This window comes from Dipodomys merriami, unplaced genomic scaffold (assembly GCF_024711535.1).
Source record: "Dipodomys merriami isolate MVZ:Mamm:240054 unplaced genomic scaffold, mDipMer1.0.p SCAF_181, whole genome shotgun sequence".
Classification (NCBI taxonomy): Eukaryota; Metazoa; Chordata; class Mammalia; order Rodentia; family Heteromyidae; genus Dipodomys; species Dipodomys merriami.
Genome location: NW_027203171.1, coordinates 1,769,941 through 1,794,892, shown reverse-complemented (window position 1 = coordinate 1,794,892; position 24,952 = coordinate 1,769,941).

The following is a 24,952-nucleotide window of genomic DNA, read 5'->3' as shown; positions in this document are numbered from 1 at the left end:
TTTTTTCCAAAGATCTTCTGTTTTTCACATAAAATTACATCTTTATATATGCACATATAATCTAATTAAAAAAAAATAGATTTAAGCTAAACTGCAACTTAAGTCAAGATGTACAATGGAATAACAGGATGGAAAAAACTTGAATATTTTTGTTAAATTCTGAATTGAACAATTATTATGATGATGATTAGGGTAGGATCCCAGACAGAATTAGAATTAGGGTTAGAGAAATAGAAAATTTAGGTTCAACACAGGATGACCCATTGCAACAATGATACTCAAAGACCCTATGTTGAAAATGAACTTTACACCATGGGGAGGGAGGACTAAGGGAGGTGAGTTAGTAGGAGAACAACAAAGAAGGGGGTAACAATTCTCAACAACAAATGTACTCATTACCTTACACATGTAACTAATCCTTATTTAAAGCATCTTTACTATAACATAAAATTTTAAAAAAATAATGAAGATGGGTGCTGGTGGCTCACGCCCATATTCCTAGCTATTCAGGAGGCTGATATCAGAAGACCACGGTTCAAAGCCAGCCTGGGCAGGAAAGTCCCTAAGTCTCTTATCTCCAATAAATCATTAGAAAATCGGAAGTGGCATTGTGGCTCAAGTGGTAGAGCGCTCACCTTGAACTGAATAACGCTGGGACAGCGCCCAAGGCCAGAGTTCAGGCCCCATGAGAGACCAAAAAAAAAAGAAAAAGAAAACCAGACAGGAAATAGAAAAATACTTAAAACATTTAGGCTCAAAATGCAAGTAAAATTTAGACCTACATGCTGAGCAAGAGAATAAATATGCAATAGAGGCTTGCTATTAACATTATGATTTGCTTATATGTAGGTTTAGGATTAGGCAAGGTGTTCCAGTTAGAGCTGGGGTTAGGATGAGAAAATGATGTAATATATAAAAAGGTGTATATAAGTAAGGTGCATATAAGATGTAAGATATAAAAAGGTGTAAAACTGAAGCATATTTTAAGAAGAATGAATGGCATCAAGGTTAAAATGAATGAAAACCAGTGTCTGTGTTACTTTAAACATTCAGATATAATTTGGCTTAAAGTGTCAGTTACTTTTTGTTCTGGATAGGGTTAGGGAAGGATAAGTTTTAGGGTAAAACTTTGCTTTCCAATAAGAAGTAGAAGCAAATAATTGTTTGATTGAATAGTTATCCTTACATTAACCACTTGGTGTTAAACCAGATTGTGATTAGGATTAGGTTTCTGGTTAAAGGGGGTTGAGAATAGGATAAAGAAATTGGTTAAAGTAGTGACTTGTGCCTGTTATCCTTGCTACTCAGGAAGCTGATTTCTGTGGATCGCAGTTCAATGACAGCCAGGGCAGGAAAGTCCATGAGAATTTTATCTCCAATTAAACACCAGAAAACCCAAAAGTGGTGCTGTGGCTCAAGTGGTAAAGCGCACACCTTGAGCTAAAGAACTCGGGGATCACATTCATGCCTAGAGCTTAGGGATCTTGCCCAGGCCCAGAGTTCAAGCCTCATATCCGACAAAAAGAAAAAAAAAGAAATGTGTTAAATGTTAAGTAAAGCTGAACTTATTTCCTGTTTCTAGGAATTCAGGAAAAGCTAGGATAATAGAAGTACAATTTATTTCATAATATCAGGATTTGAAATCAATGCATATATGATTCCTCTTAAGGAACAAGATAGATTCCGAGATAAGAGTGAGAAAATCTGTAGGCTTTAGGAAAACCTGAAATTTATTTCAAGAATTACAAGTGCAATTTCAGTAAGGATGACACAAAAACAGAATTTTACATAAATTTTAGAACTGGGATATCATTATTGTCTTGGATATGGTTAGGATTCTAGCCATAGTTAGGATTAGAGAGAAGGAGAAAAAATGGAGTCAAATTGAAGGTAAATTTTAGAATAAGCCTGGTAGGAATTAGAATGAATGTGAACTAGAGTATTGCTATTAATATTAGAATCTACTTACAATTAGGCTTATGGTTATTCTCAATGCTCCAGTTAAGTTGAGGGTCAAGTTTAGGGTTAGAAAATGACTATGATCTTGGACACAAATTGAAACATATTTTTGGAAGGCTTATGTGAATCAAGTTAGGATAAGTGGAAAGAAGTGTACTTGTGTTAGTGTTAATATTGACATATAAATTGGATTAATATTAGGGTCAGTATTTTGTTCTTATTATTATTAGTGTTATTAATAGGAAAATTTTAGTATAAAATTGAGTTTTCACTAACAAGTAGAACAAACATGTCAGACTGAATAGTAACTAGAGCATTATCATTATATTTATTTCTTAGTGATCATTCTTGTAATGATTAATGAGGAGTTTTCCAGCCAGGGTTAAGTTGAGAGTTAGAGTTAAGTAATGGACAAGATGTAAGTAAATCTGAAATTGCTTTAGGGTACAAGGGTTCAGGAAAAGGTAGGATAAATGGAAACTACAGTATTTTTCCTGATAAGAGAATTTGAGATCAAATAATATAATGGTTCATGTTAGGGAAAAAGATCACTTCAGCAGTACAGTCAGGAAATTTGTGGGAATTAGGGCAAATTGAAACTCATTTCCAGAGTGCAAACTGGAGTATTCATTAGAATGAATAAAAACTAGAGTATTTTTCTTAAACATTAGAATTGGACTATCATTAGGGTGAAAGTTAGGTTTCAATTCCAGCTGGAGTTAGTGTTAGCATTGGAGTTAGAATTAGGATGCATGTGAAATAGGAAACTGCTAATAATGTTAAGATTAGGGTATAATTAGTGTGACAGTTAGCTTCAATATCCCAGTTAGGGTTAGAGTTACAAAAATGGTAAGATATTGAGTAAAACTACAAAATTTTTAGAAAGATGAGTTAAATCAAAGTTAGGATTAATAAAAACTAATGAATTCGTATGGCTTTTAGAATCCAAAGGCTATTAGTTCTAGGGTTACTTTTCTAGTTCAGGTTATACTTAGGTTTAGGTAAGGGAAAGCTTCAGGGTAAAACTGAGTTTTCTGCTAACACTTTCAAGAAAAATAAGTTTGAAATTTAACAAAAGCTATAGAGTTTTCCTAAGTCTGCTATTCAGCGTTCAATAGGGCTAAATTTAAAGTAAGTTTTATAGTAAGGTTTAGATATTTAGTTAGGGTTAGGAACTAGACTAGATTTTAAGTAAAACTGCAACTTCTGTTTGGAGATATAGGAGTTCAGTAAAAGTTAAGATCAGTGGAAACTATGGTAGTTTTCATGATATGAAAGTCTGAGATTAATGATTCCTAATAGGGAACTATTTCAGAGTCCAAGTCAGGGAATTTGGAGGATTTGGAGCAAACTGCAAATCATTTCATAGTCAATGAGTATCTGTTAGGATGTGTTTAACCTCGAGTATTTTCCATTAATTTTAGGATTGGGTTACTATTATCATCAAGGTTACTCAGTGTTCTGACCATGATTAGAGTTAGGATTAGGGAAATGGAAGATTGAGAACTTGAGTGACTTACTTCCTTTGTGTATGTATATGCACTATTCTAAGGTTTGAACTCAATGCTTGGGTTCTGTCCCTGAGCTTTTTGTTGTAGGCTGGCATTCTACCACTTGAGCCACAAGTCCAATTCCAGGTTCCTTTCGCAGTGAGTTGCAGATGAGAGTGTCACAGACGTTCCTATCTGAGTTGACATTGAACTGAGATCCCCAGATCTCTGCCTTCTGATTAAAAATAGGATTAAAAGCATGAGCTACCAGTGCCCAGGAATGTGCCTGACTTTTACTGAATGTTTTACTTTTATTTGAGATCGAGACTTGAATTCAATATCTGACAGCTTTGCTCACTATGTAGCACTCTGCCACGTGAGCCACATCTCCAATAATGATTATTTTAAATAGCTGGAAATCATTAAATTTTCTTCAGATCATATGTATCATTACTGTTGTTCTAAACTTTATCCTAACCAAAAAAGTTTTATAGACCCTTGAGATGATCTCAACAGATTTTTATGCTTTGCTTCTAATTGCATAACATTTTAAGGACATGATTTTTAAATTATTATTTTAAGTAACAAAGGATTTGTCATTAAACAAAGCAGTTTATGCATGCAATATATCTTTATCAATGCCAACCCTTTCCACATTCTCGTCCATCACTCCTGATGCACCTCTTCCTTCACTCCTCTTAATTTTGTAGGATATTTACTAGATTCTTCTCTGCATTTTCCCCCTTTTCTCCTGTTCATACTTCTACCTTTTCCCCATTCACTCCTCTTTTGAATACCCACTTCCATATGATACAGCAATTCTACTCCTGGGCATTTACTCGAAGGATTACAAACCAGGATATAGTAAAGGTTTCAGCACAACCATGCTTACTGAATCACCCCAAATACCTCTCGAGAGAGAAATGTATCAAGAATATGTAACACACACACACAAACACACACACACACACACACACACACACACACACACACACACACACACACACTGGGAATTCTACTTACCCATCAGAAAGAATATTGTACTAGTTGTATCTCTCATTTCTCATTTCATCTGCCTGGTATCGCATTGTCATCATACTGTCCCTATACTGCAGTAACTGACACGTGCAAACTGATGTAGAATATTTTCATGGTTATTGGCTAGCCATAGATTCGTGAATATGAATTCTCTGCTCATTCTCTTTGTCTATTCATGCCTTTGAGTAGTGATTGTACAGATTCATTGTACCATTTGTTACACAGAAAAGAAATGAACCACTTGTTTGTATATATATATATATATATATATGTGTGTGTGTGTGTGTGTGTGTGTGTGTGTGTGTGTGTGTGTGTGTGTGTGTATACACATATATGTATATACATAACATACATGGACCTACGCACACATATGGATATCTATTAAATACTTGAGTGTATTTTATGTTTTCAAGAATTATGGCGCTAATAAAAATCACATGCATTTTCCTTCCTTTTCATTTTTTTCAAAACCTAAATAACCGTCTCTCTTGAATATATAATTTTAAAGAGAATGTCACCATCTCTGATCTCTCAGTGGCCTTGAAATTAGATGTGCAAATAGAATAAATTTATTTAGTATTTTTGGTGAAAGAGAGGAATATTACTAGGGTTCTATTCAGGGGTTCTCTGCTTGCTAGACAGGACTTTGGTTGTATAGCACCAAGCAGCTCAACTACTTTTGCCATATTTCTAGTCCATTTTATGTACTTGAGGTCTTGAATTTTTGGCCCAGGTGTGATCTTAGATTATCTGAGACTTTGCTACCTATGTCTCCCACATAATTAACTAGGATTATAGATGTGAACCACGATGGCAAGCGCATTTGTTGAAATGTCTGTCTTGGGAGGTTTTTTCTCTGTCCTGGCCTTAGATCATGATCCTTGTCATTTCTGCTTCCCAATTGGTTGGGATTACAGGTTTGGGCTACTATACTTGGTGTACATGACACCTTCTGTTTTTCAAAAGAGTTTTTACTCTAAAAATACTGTATAGAGGGGATTATAGTTACAAGAGCAAGGTAATGAGTATATTTTCTATCAAGCACTGTTACCTCCTCCTTTGTTTTCCCTACCCTCCCTTCCCTCCCACCTCCACAACTACACTCCCCCTCTCCTCCCTTCCCCAGTTCCCTGCCTAAATTGTGAACTTCCTTTCTCAACATTGTGTCTTCTGCATTTCATTGTTACAATGGGTCGGCCTATATCCCTATTTAAACATTTTGTTTTTTCCCTTCTCCTCCCCAATCTAGAGAAGTGTGTATACAAGATGCAGGGCACCAACATTAGAAACAGTGAAAACAGGGTTCATACCGTGGGGGAGGAACATACAAAAAATCACATGATAGATAATAAACCCTATCTTGGTGTTCATATCGCTTAACATCATCTTATCTGGTCATATCTACATAGCTTTTGGACTTTCATGCTAGTACCAGACATATACTAGTTATTGCAAATAAGGAAAACCAGAGGACCTATGTTATTTTGGGTCTGGCTTACTTCACTTAATATAATTTTTTCCAAGCCTCCATTTAGAGTTCTCCTGTGACCCAGCAAACCCACTTTTGGCCATTTAACAAATGATCACACACAAGACCATAATAAACTACCAGCACAACAATATTTATTGCACCATTAGTTACAACAGCTAAGATATGGAACCAACCCAGATGCCTCTCAGTAGATCAATGGATAAGAAAATATGACACACACACACACACACACACACACACACACACACACACACACACACACACACACACACACACACACACACACACACACACTAGAATTCTTTGCCTCCATCAGAGAGAATGACATCGCCCCATTTGCTAGGAAATGGAAAGATGAGGAAACAATTACATTAGGTGAAATAAGCCAGGCTTAAATAACCATACGTCCCATGGTTATCCTTACTTGCAGTAACTAGAACATGGTACCATATAACCATATAAGAGGATGTTATGTGAAATGAACCCCAATGTTATGTGAAATGAACGCAATTTTTTTTTATTCCATGAGTTTCTTATCTGTATATAATCCCCCAAATATAATTGGAAGGGGAACTGTGGTTCAAATACAGAGCACCACCCTTGAGGGAAAAATTTGAGAAGGTAAGGTCCAGAGTTTAAACCATAATATCAGCACTCAAAAAAACTTGATTTCTTTTCTTTGAGGTTTTTACTAAATTGCTCAGAAAATAATCAACGTTGTATTTATGTTTAGGATTACTATTAGAATCATGTTATATTTATTGATATTATTCTTTATTTTCTTAAATTTTACTTGCACATTAATATCCAGTAATGAGAAGAGATGATTAATGTTTCACAAGTTTTTATGGCAGTTGAATATATGGATGAGAGATGCATACAAGAAGTTTGGACTGAAAATAGATATTTACAAGCAGTTCACATAAATAAATGATAGTTGAAGAAGCTGTGGGCATGTATGAAATAAACTAAAGAAACCAGCAAGGAAAGGTAAGGCTTGCTTCTGGAAAGCACACAATTTTGGAAGAAAATAAAACAACCAGCGAAATATGTAGATTTGGTAAGAACTTTGTAACCCACCTAAACATTTGATTCCTTATTTCTAGGGCAAGGCATTTCAGTTAAGTTTATTTTACGAAGTTAATCATGATTGATATTTAATACTAACTGACATCTGTCCCAGGTAAGCAATTATTCTAGCCAGGTGGCAGGGGCTCATGGCTATAATACTAGCTACTCAGAGGGCTGAGATCTCTAGATCCTAGTTCAAAGCCTGGTTGGAGAGGAAAGTTGGTGAGACTTTTCTGTTCAATTAGCCATGAGAAAACTGGAAGTGGCACTGAGGCAGCGCTAGTCTTGAGTAATAAATCTCAGAAACAGAACCCAGGCCCTGATTTCAAGCTGCCTGGACTTATTCTTAAAATACTTTTCCTCAGTATTTCTATAATTTGTCTAGAAGGTTTTAAACTTAAGGATTTTTTATTTCTGTTGTCATTGATTTTTAAGATGTGCAGAGAAAAATAATAGTCAGAACTGGTTTGTATTGCTTTGTATTACTCATTGCCTCTATACCCAGAGATCAGAGGAAAAGCAGATGGCCAAATCCTGGCTGTTGGCAATGAAGATGGCAATGAAACAAACTTATGAAATGGTAGCCTTTATATATAACACCTTAATAGTAAAAATAAAATAAATATTATTACTACTATAGTTTTTTGTCAATTGTGAGGCTTGAACTCTGGGTCTGGGCATGGTCCCTCAGCTCTTCAGATCCAGGCTACCAATCTACCACTTGAGCAACAGTGCCACTTCACATTTTCTGAACCTTTAGTTGGAGATAAGGATCTCACAGACTTTTCTGCCCGGGCTGGTTTTGAACAGAGACCCTCAGTTCTCAGCCTCCTTAGTAGTTAGAATTACAGGTATGAGCCAATGGGGCTCGGCAGTAAAATTATTTTGAAAAAGAAAAAACCTACGATTGTATACTTAAAAAAAATCACAATCTGGCAAGTGTATCTGTAACATCGTTGTATCAAGTAACCATAGGCAGCAATCATTTTTATATCTCACTATGTCCTGTCCAATGCCAGATAATATTCGATTAATTTATTTTATTTTTTCCTAACAAAGTTCATTATGAATGCCCAACAGCCCAATTTTCTAGTGAGTGTAAAGAGTTCTTCAACTTATTTATTTCTTTTTTTATTTTTTATTTTTGTTGGTCATGGGGTTTGAACTCTGGGCCTCGGCACTGTCCCTCAGATGTTCAGCTCAAGGCAAGCGCTCTACCACTTGAGCTATAGCGCCACTTCCAGTTTTCTAGTGGTTTCTTGGAGATAGGAGTCTCTCGGTCTTTCCTGTCCAGGTTGGCTTTGAACCACGATCTTCAGATCTCAGCCTCCTGAGTAGCTAAGATTACAGGTGTGAGCCCCCGGTGCATGGCCAACATATTTATTTTAACAAACAGCATTTTCCAGTTGGTTGTTTTTTTGTTTTTGTTTTTTTAATTTTGCCAGAGCTGGGGCTTGAAATCAGGGCCTGGGCACTCTCTCTGAACTTCATTTCATCAAGGCTAGCATGCTACCAATTGAGCCACAGCACCATTTCCATTTTTTCTGCTTATGTCATACTGAGGAATCAAATCAAGGGCTTCATGCATGCGAGGAGGCCAGCACTCTACCACTAACGACATTCCCAGTAATTGGGTCTTTGGTTGTTATTGTTGTTGTTTTAAGATAACATTTTACTATGTGTATTTCTGTTGGTCTAAAACTTAGGCTGGTCTCAAGCTAACTTCTAAATTTGCCTCCAAAGTTCAGAAATTACAAACATGGACCACCATATTCAGCTTAGGATTCTTTGTGAGATAATACTCTTCTCAGATATAGAAAGAGCTATTCTGTCTTCCTTGGACTGGATGGTTTTTGCATTCAGCACTGTTAATCACATTTCTTGTCCTGGTATGTTTCCCCTTCTAGATCAATAGATGTATTTCAGGTTCTGAACTTGAAGCTGATCATTGTCATCCAATAACATCACATTCTTGTGAATAGCACTAGCTGGCCTCATGAGCATAGCAGTCAGCTGGAGCTCAGCTATCTGATGGCCTTGGGCTCCATCAATGCAATCATTTCTCTGCACAGACTGAAAACTGTCATAGATAATTTTGATTTATCCCATTCTGTTCTCAGCTACTTGCCATTCTCAGGTTTGTATGTTTTAAATTTTGCTAAACATTAATTGTAATACTATTTCCGGCCATTTTCAAAAGTAACATATATGTCTTACTTTAAAATTCATTCAAGCATGCAAAAATGTTAACGTAGTTGCTGGCCACCAGTGGCTCATGTTTTAAAACCTAGCTAATTTAGAGGTCAAAAACTGGGAATTCAGTTTAAAGCAGCCCATGCAGATAATCTGTGATATTTCTCCAATTAAGAAACCATAATACAGAAGTAGATATGGTGCTCAAGTGGTAGAGTGTCAGCTTTGAGCAAAAAGACCAAACAGGAATTATAGGTCTAATTATAATTCCATTATTTTCTCCTGAAAAACACATGAGTGTGCACGTGTAGGCTCACGCATGCACACACACACACACACACACACACACACACACACACACACACACACAAATCTACATTCTCCTAGACTCCCCTTCTTGAGTAGTATTCAATGCCATTAACTCAACGCATGTTTTTCTCCAAATTATTATGGAAGAGATTAAACTACATTTGTATTTATGATAATGTATTTTTTGTACTTTTTGTTTGCAATTTTGTGTACTTATATGAGAGAACAGTGTTTTGCAGACTAAACAGAAATCAATGTGTCAGTAAATAGATAGGTGACAGGTAGACTGAAAGATGCAGATAATACCACTTGAAATTTTATTTCTCCAAGTTTAAATATATATGCATACGTATGTATTTAAAATTTCTGCCAAGAATTTGTTTCCATTAACAATGATCTATTTGTATCATTATATAAATCTAACTGATTGTATGTTTCATAGTGGATTAATATTTATAGAATTTATTTCCTTTGGAGACCAGGTTCTGCAGTGTAGACCAGGCTTTCCTCACCTCCTTATTCTCCTGTGTCAGGTTCATGATGATTGGCTGGCATTACCATGTGTTAGCACACTACCATGTGCAGCTATATTATTTGAATTTTGTACAGTATAATATTACTGTGAACACTTTTAAGCCATATATCTTCATGAGTATGAATGAATTTCTTGCGAAAATGTTATAAATAGCGTTATTGAGTGAAGCAAATTATAGTAGGCAGGTCTGTAATTCCAGCACCCAGGTAGAAGTTTAAGAGCAGCCTGAGCTACACAGCAAGTCCCTTTTAAAACAAAAAAACAACAACTGGTGAGCTTGGAAGAGGGAAAATATTGTTAAATGGGGTTATAGGAACATACAAAATTTAGTGTGTGTGTGTGTATGTGTGTGTGTGTGTGTGTGTGTGTGTGTGTGTGTGTGTGTGTGTGTGTGTGTGTGTGCTTATGCAGGTCCTAGGGCTTGAACTCAGGGCCTGGCACTGTTCCTGAGGCTTATGCTCCAGTCTAGCACTCTACCATTTGAACCAAACACCACCTCAAGGTTTTTAGAGGTCATTGGAGGTCAGTCTGATCCAGTTTCCTGTCCAGGCTTAGAAACTTAATCCTTTTCTTTCAGCCTCTTTTGTGAGTAGGATTACAGGCATGGTGTATTACTGTTAAGTAATATAGTAAACATCATGCCAGTTTTACACCTTCCAGCAGTTTTTGGGTGTTGCATACACACCTAAGATAAAACCCACTCCATGTTTGATGACACCCAGATCTCATAATCCCGTGAGATAAGTATTGTTATACTCACTCTACCTGAGAATAATTTGAGATCCAGAGAGTTTAGTTAATTTTGAATCCCCAGCTAGTATACAGTGGAGCCTGTATTCAAGCCCAACAAGTTCTGTATATTTTAGGAAACATGGAGTCATCATGTGGTCTAGTCAACATTTGTTCTAACAAGTACAGCTCTTTGCAAGTACAGTTTTGTGCCTGACAGATTACCTTTCTCTCTCTTTAACTGTTTACACCCCCTTTCATAAGCTAGGGAAAGCACAAGTGATGAGAAGAGCCATTTTTGAAGGGGAAATTGATAATGGGGTTTGACCTTGGTACAACATACATATTAATCTGATCTTCCATTTGAGTTTTGCTTCCAGAAATATATTTCTGTTTTTTCTTTTGTATTATTATTATTTTTGGGTCCAGTCGTGGGGCCTGAACTCTGGGCCTGGGCGCTGTTCCTCAGCTCTTCAGCTCAAGGCTAGAGCTCTACCACTTGAGCCACAAGGCCACTTCCGGCTTTTTTCTTTTTGCTTATGTGGTGCTGAGTAATCAAACCTAGGGCCTCAGGCATGCAAGGCAAGCGCTCTAGCACTGAGCAACATTCCCAGCCCTCTTTTGTATTATTATTATAAAGGCGAGTTACACAGATGTTACAGTTATATGTCAGGTATGGATATATATCTTTTTTGAAAGGTCACCTCTTCCCTTGCAACTCAGTTTTTCTCTTTCACTGGTTTGGTTTTATTAACTTTCTTCTTCTTTCTTCTTCTTCTTCTTCTTCTTCTTCTTCTTCTTCTTCTTCTTCTTCTTCTTCTTCTTCTTCTTCTTCTTCTTCTTCTTCTTCTTCTTCTTCTTCTTCTTCTTCTTCTTCTTCTTCTTCTTCTCCTTCTTCTCCGCTTCGTCTGCTTCTTCTTCTTCTTCTTCTTCTTCTTCTTCTTCTTCTTCTTCTTCTTCTTCTTCTTCTTCTTCTTCTTCTTCTTCTTCTTCTTCTTCTTCTTCTTCTTCTTATTATTATTATTATTATTATTATTATTATTATTATTATTATTATTATTGTGCTGTAGAGGGTTTAGTTACAGTCGCTTGGTAATGGTTACATTTCTTTTGTCTATGTTTTTTTTGGTCAGTAATGAGGCTTGAACCCAGGACCTGGAAACTGCCTCTGAACTCTTTTGCTAAACAATGGCACTCATATTGAGCCACAGCTCTACTTTCCTGAGTGCATTTCTTTTTGGACAATGTTACCCTTTCCTTTCATCTCTTCCAGTTTCCCCGTCCTTCCCCCAAAACAAGTTGCATAGGTCTTTTTCAACATAGTACCAATTGAATACCACTGTTGCACATGTTCATCCTTTGTCCGTCCTTTTCTATGACACCTTTAACTTCTCACAGAGAGATAAATTTTTAAAAATGAGAAAAATGAAAGAAAATAAAGAAAAATATCATCTTATTTCTGTTTCCTGATCACTGGTTATTTTTGAGATAGGGTGTGTGTGTGTGTGTGTGTGTGTGTGTGTGTGTGTGTGTATTGGGGCTTGAACTCAGGGAGCTGACCTTTAGCTTTTTTACTCAAGGGTAACAGTCTACGACGTAAACCAAATTTCCACTTCTTGATTTTGAATAGTTAATTGGAGATAAACCTTTCACCGCTTTTTCCTACCTAGTCTAGCTCCAATTCACTTTCCTCAGATCTCAGATTTCTTAATTGCAAGGTTACAGGGGTGTGCCACTGGTGGTGCTATGCCTACCTTCTTTTTTTAAGTAGTTGAAATGTAAAAGACAGTTGAAACCATAGTTAAAAAAAATAAATTTAACTTTCCTAACTTCATTAACTTTTAATATTTTGTCACATTTGATATGTATAGGAAAACATTTTTTGTAAATGCTCCTGCAATTTGGTTTTCATCTGTGTTTTTTCCTCATGATGAACTTGATTTTATAGCTTTTTACCTACTAAATATTGATGAGAATATGTCCAGAGGGCATTATTGTTGACTTTCATTAAGAAATGGTGCAAGCTAACACTTGTGATAAATTTGTGTGCAGGGCCCCAATGGTATATCCACATTGTTAGCAAGAAGAAAGTAGTGCCTGTTACAAATCATCTAGATCTGACAAACCCTGACTCAGACCTTCCTGTAGGTCTTCTTACAGTGCAATCCTGAATCTCCAGTGACCATGACAGAGCCCTGCTGGACGTTCTCAGGTCACAGCCAAGGTCACCAGTCAGGCATGGCACCTACAGTGTGATGGGAGACTGTTGACTGCTTCCTATGATGGAACGACACAGGAAATGTTAGGTCCTTAAGCTGTCATCAGTCCCTACGGCTCCTCATTGAGCATTTGATCCTAAGATTTATGGAGACATCAAACTCTCTCTACCTTGTACCAGTTGTGGACCTGTTTTTCTTCTATTGCTGTCATCTTCTGTGGAAAGAAATGATCTGAGCTCTATATAAGCCATTTTGCTTAGTCTAGGCCCTTAGGGAAAGTCTGTCTTTTCTACTTAGACAAAAAGAAATGTAGTGATAAAAAATATCAAACATTTTTTCTAGTCTATTTGTTACCCAAATATGTTTTTTCAAATTCTACCAATAATTCTTATTAGTAAGAGGCACTTAATTAGCAGTCACTTTCTCAAACTCCTAAGTTCCTCAGTGAGCTGTGCGAGAGAAACCACAGCGAGTATTAGGTGTCCTCCAGTCTAACTTCTTGGCCAGGGAGAAGTGTCTCTATGCTAGGCCTCCAAATGGAACAAAGAATACTTCTTATACCTCAGATTACAGGTCCAAGCTATACATACCAAAGAAAGCTAAGGAAAAGACATTAACCTGACTTGGGAACAATGCAGATCATAAACGTAAATTCTAAGTAAATAGAAATGAAAAGAAATTTTCCTTTATTCTTATAATACAATTAAAAGTGCTACTTTTCTCATTATCGCTTAATTGTTGTTATATGTGCTTAGTACTACCTTTTTGGAAGTCCAAAACATCTCTTTGACATGAACTCAGAAGTTCCATTGTTATCATATCAGCTTGAGATTTTATGAAAAAAACTTTCTAATTTTTACATTTCTAAAAATCTATTTTATTATAAAGCTGCTGTACAGAGGGGTTACATTTACAGGAGTAAGTTACATTTTTCATTGAACATTGTTACACACTCCAGTGTTTTTCTCCCTCTGTCCCGTCCCTCCACCCACTCCCTACCATTACATTGTAAAGTTAATTTCTACCCTAGTGTCCTGTGAGTATCATTGTTCCACTGGGTCAGCTTTTGTACTTCTTTCAGCATTTTGTTATTTCCCTTCCCTTCCCCCAATCAGATAAATGCATATACAGGATTCAGGGTATCAGAATCATAGACAGGAATTGCCATGGATTAAACCAATTGGAAAAGAAAAATGACATAAAGTAAGAAGAAAGAACTAGCTGCAGTACATTGGCTACATCAATCTTGACAACTAAACAAGAGATGACCTGATGTTTCTATGTCTTGGTGTTCATTTCAATTAGCATCATTTTGTAGGGTCATATATATGCTCATAACTCTTGAGCTATTATGATCCACTTTCAGGAGTAACAGGCTATTGCTAATCATTGCAATTGAGGGAAATCATAGAGTTCATGTTTCTTTGGGCCTGGCTTGCTTCACTTAATATGATTTTTTTCCAAGTCCTTTCATTTTCTTACAAAAGGGACACTGTCATGCTTTCTGATAGAAGCACAAAATTCCATTGTGTAAATATACCACATTTTCTTGATCCATTCATCTACTAAGATGTAATTGGGTTGGATCTGTATCTTAGCTATGGTAAACAATGCTTTAATGAAAATAGTTGTGCTGGTAGATTATTGTACCCTAGTTTGAGATCATTTGGATAGATGCTGAGGACTCGAATTGTTGGATCTCTAGTAGGAAGATCCCTACTCAGGCAAGCAAGCCCACCCAGTCGTCCAGAGTGACAGAGCTCAGCACAACAAAGTTGTTAACAAAGAAGCAACTTTATTGAGACACTGTCCTGTCAGGGCCCAAGCACAGGCTCATGAGCTGATACTGTGACCCCTAGTGGCCCACGTACTTTGTTTTTTTTAACTTATTATTTATTTTTTTATTGTGAAAATACTGTACAGAGGGGTTACAATTAGATGGGCAAGATAATGAGTACATTTCTTAAGAAGCATTGTAGCCTTCTCCTTTGTTTCCCCTTCCCATCCTTTCCCAGCCTCCCCCCCTCCACCAAAGTTGTAAAGTTCGTTTTCCACATGACAACTTGTACTTCTCATTGTTGCAACGGGTCCACCTGTATCCTTATTTAAACGACTTGTTTTTCCCCTTCCCCTCCACAAATTATACTGACATCAAATATAGTGAAAGCAGGGATTATACTGTGGGGGAGGGACATACAAAGCAACAAAGAAATAATCTTATAAATGCGTTAGAAACAAATGCATGAAAGAACAAAAAAAATTTTGAATACATATCTTAGGCAAAATTCATGAGGTCAATCCTGGTCATGTATATGACCAATGAGATTGTCACACACACAAAAGATTGCACAGTCAAACTCGAACAGACACAGGTGGTCAATGAGGTTACAGTTTGTCACATAATGGCTGTTAAAACCAGCCTGTCACTTTTGGTTTAAATGACTCACAAATTCAATGTGTAAGGCAAAGCACGTGCAAAACGCAGAGTTTATGATAAGCATACACAAAGGAGGAGTTTATTGGAATTTACCATAAGCACGTGAAAAACGTGGTGTTTATGGTAAGCATGAGATATTGCAAGTAGGACTCAGATTACAACATATCTGTTTTATTGGTTAGTCCTAACAGAACAATCAAGGCGGTTTAGATTGTTAAGGGCCGGGGGTAGCGGGGCATTGTTTCCATTCCAGAAACTGGGCTGGTTGGAGCCAAGGTCTAGTAAATCTTTTTTAAAGGTTTTCTTTTTCCCTCTAAAATCCCTAAAACCAAGTCAAAGCCTAGAAAAAAACTGTACTAACTCAAGTCTCCTCTCAGGACCTACTTCAGATCTTAGGGGAGTTCTATGTTTAGTCTTTTAAAGAACTTCAATACTGCCTTCGGGAGTGGTTGAACCAGTTTATATTCCTACCATCAGTGTAGTAGTGTTCCCCTTTAGGCACATCCACCCCCGCATCTGTTATTGTTTGTTCTCTTGATAATGGCCATTCTAACTGGGATGAGTAGAATCCAAATGTGGTTTTGGTTTTGATTTGCATTTCTTTTATGACCAGTGATGCTGAGCATCCCCCTTCTCTTTCTGAGAAACCACACTATTTCAGGTTTTTAGTGTCTCAACAGAGGCATAGAAACTTGTAATATTGTTTGTTTTTTGTTATACATTCATTTCACTTGGAGCTTCCAATGATTCCTATAACACATACTAAAAGTTTATACTATTTCCTTTACCGAAAAAGAAAACATTGATTTTCAAAAAGCATAGAAAAATATACCTTTGTCAGGGTTCCCAGTGAATACTAAGGAAGATTCCTTACTGGGAAATTTTATTTGGTTGCTTGTTCGTTAAATCACTTAAACATATGTTGAATTTGGGTTTTCCCCACCAAATCTTCAACAAACCAGAAATTATGTTGCCTAATTAGATTTTGCTTCAAAAGTTGCAAAATATTTTGACATATTTTTGATTTGGTGTTTTGGAGGTTTGTGGCTTTTGGAGTGTTAGTGGGACAGAACTCAGGCTTGAACTGAGTGTCTGGAGCTCTCGCATAGATTATTTTATTCAATGCTGTCATTGTGCCACTCAAACAACATCTCCACTTCTGACTTTTTGCTACTTAATTGAAGATAAGAATATTGATGATTTATTAGCTTGGGTTGGCATCAAACTGTGATCCTCAGATGCACCCTCCTGAGCAGCTAAGATTACAAGAATGAGCCAGAACCTGGATATATTAGCTCCCTATGAAACTTAAACAAGGGCAATTAATTCTGAAGCATGTATGTATGGTTAAATATTTCAAAATTAGTTAGAAAAATATAGCCTTTAAAAAAGAAAAATATAGCCTTTATGCGTGTGTGTGTGTGTGTGTGTGTGTGTGTGTGTGTGTGTGTGTGTGTGTGTGTGTGTGTGTGTGTGAATGTGCTGAGGGAAATGAGGATGTATGTACTGATTTTGAGGAAAGATTTCACCTAGGGCTTTTCACAGACTGAGCAACCCTGTACAGAATGCTTGAGATTAAGGTGAGGTAAATGATGTCATCATCCCATTCATCTACATTCCTTGCTAACATATGCATATACTGTGGTGTTTTCATGAGTATTTTGTGTATGAGAGCCAGTACTGAGGCTTGAATTCAGGGCCTAGATTCTGTCCCTTAGCTTTTGTATGTGATGATCGCACTCAACTATTTGAAGCATAGCTCAGCTTTCTTCATTTACTATTTAATTGGTCGTAAGAGTCTTTTTTGCTCAGTTGGCTTTGAACTGAGTTTCTCATATCTCAGGGTTCTGAATAGCTAGTTTTACAGGCCTGAGCTTCCAGTGCCTAGCTTTTGATGATTACTTCCAGAAGCTACATGCTCACACACATTCCTTGCATTCAAAAACCTGAATGTTCAGGATGTCTGACAAGTTGTGAGGAAAGATGGTTGAGTGGATAAGTTACCAAATGGGCCTCTAGCCCCATTAACATCATTCTGGTCAGTTACTTACCTTTCAGTGAGTGAGTACATATTTCCACTTTCATTCTGAATTTTTTTAACAGGAACTCATGAAATGTTTTTGATACGTCTTTTAAATATTATCTCCCAAACAGGAGATATTATTTGAATGTCTTTGATAATATTTCAGATGGGGGTGGTCTTTGGTATCTGGATGTCTATGGGCAGAAGCCGTCCATCTGGGCTTCAGGCACAGAGCTCATGCTTCTGTCTGCTGGTTGCAGAGAGAAAGGTATTCTTCCAGGCTAGGCTTTGAATTGAGATCCTTTCATCATAGAATTCTAAGTAGCTAGGATACAAGGATGAACCACCACCATCTGCCTTGTTTTAGAAGCATTAATTGCTTTTCATTCATTGCTTTTTTCCCTGGAAGATTGATCTAGACGGCTGCTTGTACCTCATGATAAGGTAATTTGAATAATACCCTTTGCCTCTGGCATTTCTAAACTCATTTTCTCGCTTCTAGGCAAATGAATTTGTTCTAAAGCCAATAGCATTTTCCTTCTGAGATGTTAGGTCGCTTATTTAAATCTCTTATCCTTTCCTTTGGCAAAGCAATCAGGACATTTCTGTAAAACCTTACTTCTTGAGAGTATTATAGTTAGAAGTTGTGTGCACACTTTCATATAGTCTCTCCTTTTATAAACATATGTTACAATTTGGTTGGAAGAATGATGACTATTGAATTAATTTGATAACCTTGCTAGAATTTTTAAGCCTTAATGCTTATTAAATCAAAGGATGATTAAAAATATTCGTAGTAGTGGAATGTGGCTACTACTCATTTGATGTATGTGGAAAATGATCAGAATTCTTATGATTAATAAAATATATCTTCAAATTTCCAGTGGTAGACTGCTATGCTAACTGGGAGGAGACAGTGGTGATGCCAGGACTTTGAAAGCTGTTAATGAAGTAAAATATCCGGGGAGAGCATTAGCTAACAATAAAATTTCCAAGGCTCATACCAAATATATTGAATTAGAATTCTAAGGAATAATGACCACACCAAATTTTAATTGTTGGCTTCTTTGTTTTGTGAAGTCCTGGGATTTGGACCTAGGGCCCAGGTGCTGTCCCTTAGTTCTTTATCAAGGCTAGTGCTCTGCCAGTTGACACACAGCTTCATGTCCATATTTTTCATGGCTAATTGGAGATCAATCTTACCAAATTCCCACTTTGGGCTTGCTTTAAACCTGATCCTCAGATATCAGCCTCCTGCATAACTAGGATTCCAGTTGTGAGCCACAAGAGCCCAGCTAGATTCACATTTTAAAAGTATTCTTTACTGAATCAGTTGTGTCTCACTACTATTTTTGAATTTTGGTTCCAGTGGGTCATGTCAGATTTAAACTAAAATCAGAACTTTTCTTCTTGTAACCGACATCATCCAATATCTATCTAATTTATTCCTATCTTAATTTCTGATCTCTTTTTTCTTCTTTGTACCTTTCCATTCTTATTTCACAAGCAAGCATGTCAGTGCTATTTTCCTTTTCTGAAACAAGTCAGGTCCATTCCCATCAATGGGGGATGTACTTACTGTTCTTACTGCCTGAAGTGCCTGCTCCTAGATAATTGCCTGGATGATTGCTCTCATATAAACATCCCTCCTCAATGTTAAGTTGTTGCCACAAAATCACCAATTTCATGTCTCTGATTTATAGAAATTATCATTACGATTTCTGGTTTTCTTTCCAGTATGAAATTGGTGAGAAGAGAGCCACATTCACTTCTGTTTCTCCAACACCTCTAATAGTGCCTAGTCCTTAGTGCTCAGGAGCCTTACATGGAGATCAGGCTTCTCCAACTCAATTTATCCTAGCTTCTGGTAAGGACAGCTCTTCAAGCTGAAGTTTGTTGGCTAGTAGTCATTCCCTCTTATTCTTTGTACCTTTTGGTGTTGTTGAGTCCACTTCAGGGCCAAATCAGTGCCTAACACCTATTTGCTGCTATGGCCAAAGTTGCTGTGACATCACAGAATTTATGGCCATTTTATTGTGAAGCTGTGTGAGGACACCAACCCCCACATGATTTCCCCAAGATATATGTCTCCTTTGCCCAGGAGTGCATTCAACAATTCAGCAACCAAACTATCACCAGTTCCTGATAAACTCAGAGGATGTGTCCAATTCCTTTAAACAAAAGAAAAATTGAAGACATGCCTTTGATGATTTGTCATTGAATTATTGAAACAGAGTATATAATTTTATGTATTTGTGTCTTTGACCATCTGGCTTGAGGCCTGCCATATTTCAATGTGTTTGCAGCTTGGGAACAGAAGTAAGTTTTAATTCAATATAGTCAGAGACTATAGTTCAGAAGTCTATTTTTGGAACCTTTTGGAGGGAATTTCATCTTTCCATTTGATGTTCTACAGGTGGCCATCTTGGTACAGGAACTGAGTAGAATGTAATAAGATAGAGGCTTGTCCTGATTTCTACTGACTTTCCTCTGAGGTCAGGGAGTGTGATCCCACTGTATATGTGTCTCTTTGCTACACTGGCGGTACAGGCCTCCTCTGAAAATCTAAGGCTTGGGGTTAGAAATACTAGAACTCAGAACCCAGCTTCCCACATCACTAGGATTACAGGCCTGAGTTTCATGGACTCAACTTTTTTATACATACTGAAGTCAGTTTCATAATATTCACTTTCATTATATTCACTTCATAGATATATACAAATATATGTATATGATTATTCATCTATTTATAATCAGTGTTGTATCTAGAAACACAAATATATATTCATAAAATTATAATCAAATTATATCACTTCTTTCCCCAATAATAATTACACTAAAGTTTTATGCAAAAAAATACTCAAGACTAAAAATTTAAGTGCCTTTTTAATTTGAAAATCATATTAAATCTTATATATCATATAATATACTCTATATAACATAAAGAATATAACATGTATTTGCATATAACTTATTTAATTGTGTTTTTTCTTCCTGATTTTGTGTTTGTTCACATCTGTAAGCCTTCTTTTATTGATGATTGTTTTTACTTTCCAGTATACATATCTCCTATATATTTTTTTCAAATATTTTCAGCCCTAAGTAGACTTTTTATATTATTGGAGCCAAATTTTTCTTCCATATTTGCCCAAAGCACAATGAAGATATATACAGATTGGAACGCACTGTTGAAAGCGTGTCCCACATACCACTATAATTATTGTGGCATTTGTACCAATTGACAGAATAGTTTTCTAGGACATCTGATCTGCTATGTCCTAAACCTTTTGTAGCCACCTTAGAACCCCATACAGGCATGGTCTGGCTTCATTGCCATTCCCTGTGCATTTAACATCTCCCATTATGTCCAGTAACATCTCTTGTACAGCCCCCTGTCACTCTGTGTTTTCCATCTCACAGAACACATATTCACGATGCTTCAGATTGCAGATTTAAAAAGAAACATTTAGGATTCAAGAATTCTAGAATATATCAAAAACATTGACATTTTAATAAAGTTAGAAGAATAAATACAATGAACCTCTTACAAAAATCAGGACAAAAAGAAAAAGAAGATTTTCTCAGAAAGGGAAGAAGGAATCTCGAAATCTGGATTGGCCTCTAAATTGCCTTCAGGCAGAAATTCTGCCTCAGAGTCCTCAAAGGGATCTACTTCCTCACTAAAGACAGGATTTTCTTCCTGAGTCCAGGTAGGGACAGATTCTAATTTCTAAATTGGAAATTGGATCCGCTGCACGAGGAGAGATTGATCTGAGAATTCTTTGACAAAAGATTCCCTTTCCTCAGCTGAATCTAGATTTTGGACCTCACTTATTGGTTTTTCTGAACATAGACCTGGGTCATTTTCCATTAGCACACATTTACCCTGAACACTATGACATTTTTTTTTATTATTATTATCGGTTTGGAGCTGATCTAGCTGGATTGTGAACATCAGTGGGAGACATTCTGGATCATCTTCTTCCTTGGTGGTATGTACAGGTACACCTGAATCACATGTGGGGTTCAGAACCAGTGGGATGTCCACAGGACTCAAAATCTACTTGGGCCTTTCTACAAATTGAAAAAAAACTGCTAGGTTCACATGCTTTCTGGAGATCAGGGATGGATTCTGATCTCCATCAGTCACCATAGACGACATCGCTGATGGGTTCTTTATCAGGAGCTGCTCTATGGTGATGCAAACCTGAGAATGGAAAGAGGTACAGGAGTCTTAGAGTAGACACTAGAAGTTAAGGTGTGACTAAACTTCCATTAGGACCAAATGCGGGAAGCTGTAGGATTTGAGTTCGGACTGAAAACTGATGAGAAGTTAGGGTGTTTCTAATGAGTGGCTACTTCCAAGTTCTTTCAAAAGGAGAACAGATATTACCTGGCCTAGAATATCCATAAAAGGACATTTTGCCAAGCTGGGGAGTACTAAGGGCTCTTGGCCAATCAGGCCCATCCCTAGCGACACAGGTTCCATCCCTACTCATGAGGCATCTAAACAAGGACTTCTTACTCTTTTTCTTGGTCTCATAGGTCATGGGTTCCTCCAGCTAGTCCAGAAGAATACATAATAGAAGAGCAGGTCGGAAGAGTTCATGTTGAGCTTGACATACTGTGTAAGTTCTTTTGGGTGTCATGGTTCTTGGGCTCATAGAAAGGATCAGAGTAGAAGTCAATCCACATAGGGAGGATGGAACAAAACATGCTATGTGCAGATTGATGACAAAGAACATGAGAGCCCACACTCCCCATTCTGAGTCTTGTACTATAGCCTATTTCTGGCAGGACTTGCATGTTGGAAAGTGGGAAGAGACTCCTGCAAGCAGCATGCTCCTCACAACCCACTTTTAGAAATGTCTCAAATATAATCCCCTAAAATTCTCCCTGTAATAGGAAGAAAAAGTTGTTTCCCCACTGGATCGGATTTGCTATACACAGCCCTCCCTGTCATCCATGAGAATCCAAACCCACAAGCATATCCATAACTGTGTAATCTGCTATTCACTGAAGTGCCAAGCCTCAGCTCCCTGGTGAAAATCACAATTGGTGTGCAAAGAAGAAAGTTGACTTTGATTCACAAACCTGAAAATACCAAGTTTTCAAGGACAAAAACTTCTCTTTGTGCCAACATCCACTTACTTTTTCACTTGTTCATCTTCCTCCCAGTTATGGTAGAAGGATCTTTACCAATGGGAGAAGAGTAGGAAGTTAACTCTATGCTTCTCCATTTCTGAAATTAACTCTATGCTTCTCCTTTTATGAACTAACAGGACACAAATGGGACTGGCTATGTCCCACATGGTAAAGTAAACATGACAGACAAAAAGTAGAGTTATGCCTATACAATTTCCTAGAAATTTTGTGCATCTGTCCCAATAAATACACAATGGCTCATGCCTTTAATTGTACTAATCAGGAGGGTGAGATCTGAGGATCACAGTTTGAACCCTCTCTAGTTTGTAAAATTCTAAAGACACTTATCTTCAATTAACCAGCCAAATGCCAGAACTCGACCTTGGGCTCAATTGGTAGAGTGCAACAAATCAGACAACGCTCAGGCCCCAAATTCAAGTTCAAGTTGCATCCTTTCTTCTGTCTATATTCCTTCAAAAGCCACCAAGATAGTGATTTCCTAGGTTAGGGTGGACATTGGGTGCCACTGGCTCATTCCTTTAAACCTAATCTCTCAGCAAGCAAATTGCTAAGCCTCCACTAATTTATGAGGTAAATGAAATATTCTGGCAGCCCAGTACTAAGGAATTAGCCGGGGAGTGCACTTCTTTGTGTCAAGCCAAGTTTCTTTGATAAGACCCCAGTGAAACAGTCTCAGAAAGATAGCAATTATTCCAATACTCTGCCAGGGGATCTCATCGGCCCTGGGTTTGCTTGTCATGGGGCTTAAACTCTGGGCTTGGTTGCTATCCGTCAGCCCTTCAGCTCAAGGTGAGTGTTCTACCGCCACAGCACCACTTCCGGTTTTCTAGTGGTTTATTGGAGATAAGAGTCTCATGGACTTTCCTGCCTGAGCTGGCTTTGAACCGTGATCCTCAGATCTCAGCCCTTCAGTGTAGTGCTCTACCAGTTGTGCCACAGTTCCACTGCCAGCTTTCTTGTAGTGAACTGGAGAGGAGAGACTCATAATATTTCCTGCTCCGGCTATCTGAACCAAATCTCAGGTCTCAACCTCCTGATTAGCTAGTTATAAAAATGAGCCTCCAGAACCTGGTGATAAAGCATTGTTACGGGAGACAGTGGGGTTGCAAGTTTTAGTCCACCTCCACAACACTCTATATCATAAAACACTCTATATCATAAAAAATGTCTCAAATATAGTCCCCTATATCAAAATACAATAATAAGAATTAATTAGAATACAATTTAGTGATATAGTCTGCTAGCATAAATTTCAGGAAAACTTGGTCTTAATGACTTAGCATCGCAAAACCAAACAATATGAGATAATTTCAGTAGACCCTACAAATATTTAAATTCCCTCTTAATAATTTCAAAACATTATAAGAAACTGGAAAATATTCATACTTATAAGGAGAATGTAAAAAGGATAAAAGATGGCAGGTTATGAAATGGAAAATTCTACACTGTAGGAAAATTGCCATGGTGAATAAATGGTGGTATTGTCATGGTGAATATGATAATGTTCTTCAGAGCAGCAATATATCTATATCTATCTATCTATCTATATATAGATAGATAGATAGATAGATATTACACATAGTCTAACTTTTCTATCTCTATCAACTTCCAATCTTCTAGTACACATTATCAATGTATTCATGTGTATTGTATATTCCAAAAAATAACTAGCAGACTCAGGAGGTTACCAAACTACATTAGCTTCAATGTTTTAGGAGATCAACATGCTAATTATATTACTATTCTATATATTACACATGTAGTGTGTTATCATTGTATCTCTAAGTGTATACAAACACTACTTCAAAGTGAAACGGAATACAACAATATTTTGGAGGTAAAGCTACCTGTTTGGGACATAATTTCAAGACCAGTGTAGTTTTACCTGCAATTCTCCCCAACCCCTGGCTCTGCGTGATGGAATACGTCTGATATTAGGTGAAATGAACCAGAAGATAAAGATTCAAACGTTTTATTTTTCTTTCATGAGATTGTTACTAACATATTTATAAGATGATTTATTTGTTTCATTGTATGTCCCACCCCCACGGTATAACCCCTGCTTTCACTGTATTTGATGTTGGTATAATTTGTGGAGGGGAAAGGAAAAAACATTTTTTTTAAATTAGGGATACAGGTGGACCCACTGCAACAATGAGATGTACAAGACTTTATGTCGGAAAATGAACTTTACAACTTTGCCCGGTGGTGGGGGGTGGGGAGTGGGGAATGGGGGGTAGGGGAGGTGTGTGGCAGGGAGAGAAGAAGGGATGAGAAGGGGAAACAAAGGA